This window comes from Aegilops tauschii, chromosome 4 (genome assembly GCF_002575655.3).
Source record: "Aegilops tauschii subsp. strangulata cultivar AL8/78 chromosome 4, Aet v6.0, whole genome shotgun sequence".
In the NCBI taxonomy this organism is placed as follows: Eukaryota; Viridiplantae; Streptophyta; class Magnoliopsida; order Poales; family Poaceae; genus Aegilops; species Aegilops tauschii.
The window spans coordinates 272743035-272752360 of NC_053038.3; the positions used below are offsets into that span (position 1 = coordinate 272743035).

The following is a 9326-nucleotide window of genomic DNA, read 5'->3' on the forward strand; positions in this document are numbered from 1 at the left end:
TATCACTAGATGATACAAGCCATACATTTTAAAATCAATTTTAATGTATGCAAACTGAATAATTAAGTAACAATATGTGATCTAGTAAAACTAAAAACACATATGGTTTATTGTGTTAGAGTTTAGTAGTGTTGTATTGCATAGTTGTTATATGTAACATGTGATAACGTGTAGAGATGTACTTTTGGAGGTCCTACAGAGAGAAATTGGGCATAAAGTGGATTCAAATATTTGTATTCGTCTTCATAGCATTTGTAACTCATATCTACAGTTTGTACAGTAGACGTGAATGCTTGTTCGCTCATACAAAACCAGTACATCAATAATGGGGTGGCGTGCGCCAATTTAGGCACTGGCACATTGGCCTACTCAGCTCCACAGAGAGAGTGATACAAGAGATAAATACACTGGCGGTCAGTGTATTTCAAGCAAAAAGCGTAATACGGTCACCGGACTTCAGAATACGCTCATTACGGTCACTATATATGTTTTGAGGTGATTATTCGGTCACTTGCTCACCGTTCAACGTCGGATTGCACTCTGTTGACCAGCCAAATAGTCTGTGTGGCGCAATGTTGACTGGTTAAATTGACCATGTTCCTTGAGTGTCCCACCTGTCAGTTCGCGGAGGAAAAAGTAAGATAAACACAAATTTACGCAGGCGCGACAAGACTTCAACCCGTGAGCGCGAACCACCTGGTTATGTATGTGTCTGTAAGGGCCTGATGTGTGCGCATGCAGGAGTAGGTCGAGCACTTGAGCATGAGCATGTGTGTCGGTCGTGTGGTGTGTGCATGCATGCGTGCGTGTGTGTTGGTCGTGTGGTGTGTGCATGCATGTGTGCGTGTCTGCGTGTGAGTGTTGCATGCGTGCGTGTGAGTGTTGCGTGGTTGCGTGTGTATGTGTGAGTGTTGCATGCATGCAGTTTGCGTGCATGCGTGCGTGTGTGTATAATCACCACAAGAGCTCCTATGTATTAAAAGAGACGGCTCAACATACCAATACAAGGCCACCTTGTCCGTTGTTGCCACGGTCACGACTTCGAATACCCACTGCCAATAATTTTTGATCGTTTGTTTTCGTTCTTATACACACTGACAGGTGGGCCCTATGGTAGTGAGATAATGTGATGCAACACTAGATGTGCCACGTGGAGCGTTTAGCTGGTCAACTAGTCATATCTTCAACAAATATAGAGCGCACGCTGAGCTGGTGACTGTATAATAACCATACGATGTAAATGGTGACTGTAATGAGTGGATTCTGAAGTCCAATGAACATATCATGCTTTCACTTCAAATACAATGATTGTCGCTGTATATATCACGAGAGAAAGATGAAACATGCGTGAATGTGCTGGGGTCATACTTTTAGAGGACCTAGATAGTCTGTTTGCGTACGTGAAAGGGGCATGGAGGGGGTGTGTGCGATGGAGAGAGAGGCTCTTTGTTTCTCTTTATTATGACTAACTTTATATATAGTATAAAAATAAAAATTCATAGTGCGGAATACATATCATTGGGTGCACCATGCAATGCAAATTAACTTTCATACTCCATATAACAATGTAATTTTGTATATATATTTAGAATTTCTAAAATAAATTTTTGGCCACACTTTGTGTGGTTTTTATTCAAAAGGAATGTTGTATGCGAAGTAAAAGTGAAGGGTTGATGCAGACTAAGGCATAGCCTAGTGGTGGGGAGGGGTTGATGCCTTCCCACCCACCCAGGTTCATTGCCTGGTACTTGCAATTTGGGTTTGTTGCACCAATTATACTGTAGGGGGTTCCCTTACAATCTTTCTATCAAAAAACATGCACAATTTATCTTATGCACTCCAATAGTACATCCACTACACATTCACGCATTTCATATCTTTCTCTCACTCTCTCTGTCAAACCAACTAAGCCTTTTCCTAAAAAATAATGTCCTAAATAAACCAACTAAGTCAACCTCCGAGCATATCGCGCGGGAAAAGACCCGACTGTGCCATTTTAGTCGGGATTACCGGATTACTAGTAGTATCGATGGATTGCGCAAAGCACCAAGCTTAAAAGGAAAAAGGCGGTACACTCACAGCATGCCTATCGCGCTCACATTGTAGCCCTCACACAGTCGGTCCTGCACACGGCTCCCCCAAATGGAACGCACTTCAGCTTGCCTCTTCACTGACACGTGGGACCACATTTGGAGAAACCGACCATGCGCTAAACTCCCCGCCCACCGAGCAAAAATTCCCCCCAAATCCCAAATTCAACTACCCTTCGGCCAACTAGACAATAATATTCTCCAAACCCCCTCCCCTTGCCCCTCCACTCCATTCACTCTGCCAAAGCCGTCCTCCCCGCTGCGCCAATATGTCGGCGCCGCGGTTCGTCGAGGGGATGCACGGTGATCCTCTCGCTCCCACAGTACGCTCTCATAGACTATCGTCCTCTAGCCGCGCCACCACCGTTGGCCATGTTCTTATGGAGACGAACGGCGGTCAGCTTCTCCCACGGTACGCACATTCTAGACTAAGGACCCGTGCATGTCGGAGTAGCGCTGAATGTTAGCTGATAGACGTTGGTAATCTCACTTTTTGCCGAAATAGTTATAGTCAATATGCTCTGCTTAACAAGCTTCCTTGCCCTCTTCTACATCAATCAACTTTGCTGAGATGCCATGCCAGGCCCGCTTAGTTTCTAAAATATCCTGCCATATATTAGGACCATGTATATATTGTGAAGTGAATTGCCATGCTCTAGTAGCCAATCAGTTAGGCGAAATAGCCCGACCCCATTTTATACTCGATCTTGGTTGCTGAGATGGTCTTTGATGGCTGTGTGCTCAGCCTCATTGATTGTTGAAATAGCCTACCATAATTTAGCACTCAAATGTACTTGCTGAATTAGCTTTACATATATTTCGTTACTTAAATCCGCTTGTCCAAATATCTTGCCATAGATTTAGACATCGACCTAGGTATTCTTTTCTGGACTTTATAAAAACGAATATATGTTTTTCCTGTAATATATAGTAGAAGAACTAATTTGTATGTCTAACAGATTGACAGGACATGGATAACTTCTGCTCGAAGATTCTCCGCTGCATATGTCGAAGGCGTTGAAAACTTCATGAAGAGCTAAGTACGGTGGTCTGAAATCAATGTGCTCTGCCCGTGTAGTAGTTGTATGAATTCAGTTTCAAGACCCCAGTCAACCATGCAAAATCATCTACACTTGTATGGGATGCCGGTCACATATACTAGGTGGGTTCATCATGGTGAAGCTGTGAACGTGTCACGCCCAATATGCGATCCTATCCAAGAAGAACTCGAAGGTCCCACCAAGGATAGAGCCGCATATTGAGGACGCTTTTGCAAGGTGGATATCATTACATCGTAACATTAAATAATAGATGGGGATACATACAAAGGGCATAGCAATGCCACGAGGATATATCAAACATCATCCATGAGAACAACATCCGACTACGGATGAAACACAAACACAAACTCAAACGACATCCACCCTGCTAGCCCAGGCTGCCGACCAGGAACCTATCCCCTGATCGAAGAAGAAGCAGAAGGACTCGAAAACAGGCAAGCATCGCTCTCACGTCGGATCATCGCATTACATGTACCTGCAACTGTTGTTGCGGTAATCTGTGAGCCACGAGGACTCAGCAATCCCATTACCATGGGTATCAAGACTAGCAAAGCTTAATGGGTATGCAAAGGATAAGTTGTGAGGCTGCAGCAGCACTAAGCAATGTATGGTGGCTAACTTATGAGTACAAGAATAAGATGAGAACCTACGCAACAGTCGCAAACTAGTAATGATGAAGAAGTGATCCGGAACTACTTACGGTCAAACATAACCCAACCGTGTTCTCTTCTCGAACTCACCCGAAAAGAGACAGTCACGGTTATGCACGCGGTTAGTTATTTAATTGAGTTTAGTTCAAGTTCACTACAACCGGATATTAAAAACTCCCATCTACCACATAACCGCTGGCACGGGTTTCGAAATATCAAACCCTGCAGGGGTGTCCCAACTTAGCCCATGACAAGCTCTAACAATCAATGGAGGATAATCCTCCTCCCAGAACAACCCGATCAAGCTCGGAATCCCGGTTCACAAGACATTTCGACAATGGTAAAACAAGTCCAGCAAGTCCTCCCGACATGCCGACACCTTGATAGTAGGCGTGTATCTCATCTCAGGCCACGGTCGGATGAGCACAGCGTACAACACCTGAGATTTGAGTTGCCCCGGGGGAAGCCGCACACGACTCTAGTTTGGGACCAACACCATCAGTACTGCCCCCTGTATTATGTTTTATAACAAACCTCGGGCAGTGCTAACTTCCTATGCGTCAAGTTTATTATCATGTTTAGTTATTATGTTGGGCAATTGGTAAAACAAATGTTGGGTCTTGCTGGAGGAGTTTTATTCAAAGAGAACTATCAAGGGGGCCCCATAAACACCAACCGTGTTAGGAACGCAAAATCAAGGAACATAACACCGATATGACGGAAACTAGGGCGGCATGAGTAAAACAAATCACCAGGCAAAAGGCCGAGGCTTCCACCCATTACCATGTATATATGTGCATTAATTAAATAAGAGATATTGTGATATTCCATGATGTCCATGTCCCTACATGGAACAACCTGCACCGCACCTGCAACTAGCAACGCTATAAGAGGTGCTGAGCAAAGCGGTAACATAGCCAAACAATGGTTTGTTGGGATGGTGAAAAAGGTTAGAGACTGTTCATGGCAATTTGGGAGGCTTGATAAACAAGTGGTAGGTAGCGCGACATAGCGATAGCATCAGGACAACTCGCAAAGCAAAGATAGTTAGTGAGATCCAAGGTGACGGTCATCTTGCCTGAAATCCCGCTAGGAAGAAGACCGAGTCCATGAAGTAGACGAACGGGCGTAGACAAACCAAGAGTAGTCGAACGAATCCTCACGATCGCAACCAAACATGAACTATCGAGAAGAAGCACAATCGGAAAGAAGCAAACAACATGGTAAACACACAAGCATAAAATGACATGAAAAGAACACATGGTACATGCATGATGAACATGAATGCATATGAAGAACGTTATGCATGGAGCTACGGTTCTACCGGAACGAGGGGTACGTCAACGGGACGGAAATGGTGAAGACAAGATGGATATAGTGGAAGATTTTGGTTGAAATCGGTATAAAGTTCACTGGAAACGGATGCACGGTTTGCAAATGACGAACAAAACGATATGCAATGCAATGCTGTCAAAAACAGCAGCATGCCAACTTAGATGCAAAGTTTAACTATGCTACAGCATAGCAACATGAAAACAAAGGGCATGGCAGTGAAGTACATGTCAAGCAATACAAAACATGATTACTCAGCTACTGCTAGAATCCACTAGAACATGTTTAAAACAGCATGACAAAATTGCAAATGATAACAGGTTTTCAGACTTGGTGGAATTTACTGGACATGACAGAAACAGAAATGAGTAGGCATGTTTGCAAGCCTGGTTAACTCACCTCAAATCATATAAAGGCATGCAAGCGCAATCAACAGCCCGATGGCATGTTTGTGCAACTACGCATGTCAAGAATATGGTCATAGGATGCACATAACTCTAACTATACACTTTGAAAAAGTGAACTTGATGTTCAGAGGCTGACAGATATATTTCAAGCAACTTGAGAGCCTGAAAGAACAAGCTACAGTAGGCTATAATTGCAAACAAGGGCATGCATGGATAGATCATAACATGATCTTCAAAATATCGTTACTGGACATCTCCAAAATATGCATAGATTTGATGGTAGCATCAAGTAAACATGGCATCATAATATAACAGTTTCAGACGGCAAAATGAGCATGACATGGCAAAATAGATTCATGTTATCATGTTTTCAAGCTTGTGGCACTCATCACAGTGCACTTTATAACATGGCATAAAATCTAGCATGAAGATGGCATGTAAAAGAGCATGTTCATGAACAAAGTTATAACATATCACATCTGCATAATTATCCACATAAATGACAAGAGAGCAATGTAATGTAAAATGATATGTGTGCAAACTTGCTTAATGAAGAAATGGATGCCACCAATGGATTCATTGGATTTTTCTACCCCAAATACATATATAATAGGTTTGGGTCACTTTAGAAAAATCACCACAAATGCTTAAAATGCACTACTGCCTAAATGAGAAAAGATAGAATAGGCAATTTTCAGAATTGGAAATGTCCATAAATGGACTTGCCCGAATAGGAACGATTTTGTTGCCAGAAAAGGAATAGTCTGTGTAATTAAAATAAAAGATAAAGAATAAGAGGGGGAGAGGCTGACATGTGGGACCTGGGAGGGCTGTGAGTATGACAGGTGGGGACCACCTGTCAGTAACCCATTTGAACAAGAGAGTAATGTAATGTAAAATGACATGTGTGCAAACTTGATCAAATGAAGAAATGGATGCCACCAATGGATTCATTGGATCTTTCTACCCCAAAAACATATATAATAGGTTGCGTCACTTTAGAAAAATCACCACAAATTCTTAAAATGCACTACTGCCTAAAAGGGAAAAGACAAAATAGGCAATTTTCAGAATTGGAAATGTCCATAAATGGACTTGCCCGAATAGGAAAGATTCCATTGCTAGAAAAGGAATAGTCTCTGCAATTAAAATAAAATATAAAGAATAAGAGGGGGAGAGGCTGACATGTGGGACCTGGGAGGGGTGTGAGTATGACAGGTGGGGACCACCTGTCAGTGACCCATTTGAATAAAAAAGGGGGGTTTTAATTTGCGCCCGCGGGGAATCGAACCCGGGTCACCTGGGTGGAGCAGTGTGGCTCGAGCCACTTGGCTACAGAGGGAGTACTGATCGGAGAGGGGCTCGACCCCCTTTGAATCAACTCCAGCGAGGGGTAGGCCCACGCGTCAGTGAGAGAAGGACAAGGGAAAACAGAGGAGGTGCTCGCCGGGGTGCAGAGAAGGCGAAGAGCTTGTCAGAGTCTCGCCGGTGGCCAAATGGCTCGGCAGATGAGTGCAAAGGGACCACCAAGTGATCCCACGCACGCGCATGCGACTCGCCGTACCAGACGAAGACTAGGGCGACACCGGCGACGAGGTACGGAGGCGGCGACGACGAGCTTGTGCTCGACGGAGATGTGACCAAACACGGCAAGAACGAGGCGGGATTGGCTCTGTGGGACAACAGGAACATGCCAGACACACGCAAGAGACCTAAGAGGGTCGGAGCACTCGCCGGAGATGAGGTTCGACGCGATGGGCTCGGTCGCGCGCGGCTAGCGTGAGTAGAGCATGCAAAAGAGGGGGAGAAGGACACGGGAAGGTGCGCGCACGTACCACAAGCATGGCAGTGTTCTTGGACGGCCGAGGGGAGGTCGGAGGCGACGACGGCGACGAGCGAACACGTTCGGCAGCAGGAGATGAAGAAGAAGGAGGCATCGCGGGAGAGGATGCAGGCTCCACGTAGTCGACGTCGGGGACGTCGTGGTCGTCATGGAAGAAGTAGGACGTGCTCGAGGGGGCTAGATCTGTCGGAGAGCATGCCGGCGACGACGACGCGCTCCTGGGTGCGCTCGGGAAGGGCTGCAGGTGGCGGATCTGGTGGGCTAACTCACCCGACGGCGGCGGCGGCGGATGAGGGAAACCCTAAGAGATGGCCATGACAGGGAGATGGTTAAAAGGGGAGGCTAGTGCGAGCAGGGCGAGCTCACGCGCTTTAGACTGCGCGGTCCCCATGGCGGCGGCGAGAGGAGGACGAAAAGGTCGGTGCAGGTTCGCTGGTAGACGCTGACGGGCAGGCCCGACTGTGCCACGTGGACGCGGGGCAGAGGGGGGTGAGCGCAGCTGCGCGTGAGAAATGGAGAGAGGGTCGCGCGCTGAGTGGGTTAGATGGGCTGGCTGGCATGGGGCTAGCTGGGCCGGCCGGGTGGCCCAAGCCCAGGTGGCTGTTGCTCCTAGGCTGCCCTGCTTCTTCTTTCTTTAATTTTCTTCAAACAGTAAAAACAAAGAAATGCCCAGAGAGCTAGGGAAAGAAGTAGGATGACATAAAAATATATCTGAGATCCTGGATTTATGCACCATTTGATAAAATTGCTTCAGACATTTTTAGAGGTAAAAACTAATACAAGTTTGAATAAAATTCAAACTTGGGCTAATTTTGAACCCAACCAAAACAAATTCAAATGAGATGAAATTTGGTAGAGAGGTTAAGGATGAGGTGCACTAGCATCAGGAAAAGAATGGACATTTACGGAGGAGGGGAAAAGGTCACTTGCCAAAGATGAAAGAAAGAAGAAGGAAGGAGGTGATAAAATGAAAGAAAGAAGAAGGAAGGAGGTGATGATGCATGATCATACATGGAGCATTCAACAAACATCATGTAGGGGCAATGCACATGATGGTCTTGGAAACAACATGGATGACACATTGCTATAATACGATGCATCCTGCAAAGGATGGCATAATGCAAAATGACAAGAGGCTCACTGCAACAAAATGAAATGGCACAATGCAATATAATAAAAGATGAACATTATGAAATAAACAAAATATGGCAATGGCACTCATCGTGATCGTGGCATAAACACATTGGAATGAAATATGCAAAACAATTATGACGATGCAACAGACATAATAAGCAAACGACAACAACTAAAATAAATGGAAGGCATCTGGGGCATCGGTCTCGGGGTGTCAAAACACTCCCCTACTAACTGAAGATCTCGCCTCGAGATCTTAGGAACGAGACGGAAGAGGAAGAGGATGAGGTAAACAAGAGCTCAAGAGAGAAGATGAATAAAGTCGAGAGCACTCGGGTAGAAAATAGGAACCGCGATTATGACGACAAGCAGAAGCTCAATGAATAAGATAGACTCTGAAACCACTCCGGTTAGAACAAGATAGAAAAGAAATAAGAACGAAATAATTGGGATAGCATCCTGGTATAAAAGAAAAAGAGAGGTAGACAAGACAAGAGATTTGAAAAGAGGACACCACACTCCGATAAATGAATAGAATGGTCTTGGAGAAATGAGATAATGGGTTGGAGAGAGAAACATCACCATGCTTCCGAAACGAACGAATAGAAAATAAGTCGTTGGAAGGGAATGAAAGGGGAAAACAAAAGACAACTTCCACCATAATTGAATTTAGAAGCATCCTTAGTAGGAAGGATTGAACGGATTTGTTGGAAATTCAACAACGCAAAGAATAAGCTTGTTGTGGGCTTATGGAAAACATCTCAAAATTATGAGGTGATAACCGGCCACAAACGGAAATGATTGTTTGC

General features: G+C 44.9%; 1 long non-coding RNA gene across 2 annotated transcripts; it reads right to left on the reverse strand.

The window, feature by feature from the left end:
- Positions 1–304: 304 nt before the first annotated feature.
- LOC141021288 (uncharacterized) lies at positions 305–7729 on the reverse strand. Of its 2 annotated transcripts, none has more exons than XR_012181957.1 (3): positions 7376–7728; positions 4880–4983; positions 305–614 (listed from the first exon to the last, which is right to left on the reverse strand). It is a non-coding gene; the product is annotated as an uncharacterized lncRNA (long non-coding RNA). The 2 variants fall into 2 exon arrangements; XR_012181958.1 differs by lacking the exon at positions 305–614 and adding an exon at positions 2345–3632 and having other exon boundaries at positions 7376–7729.
- Between the last annotated feature and the right edge of the window lie 1597 nt (positions 7730–9326).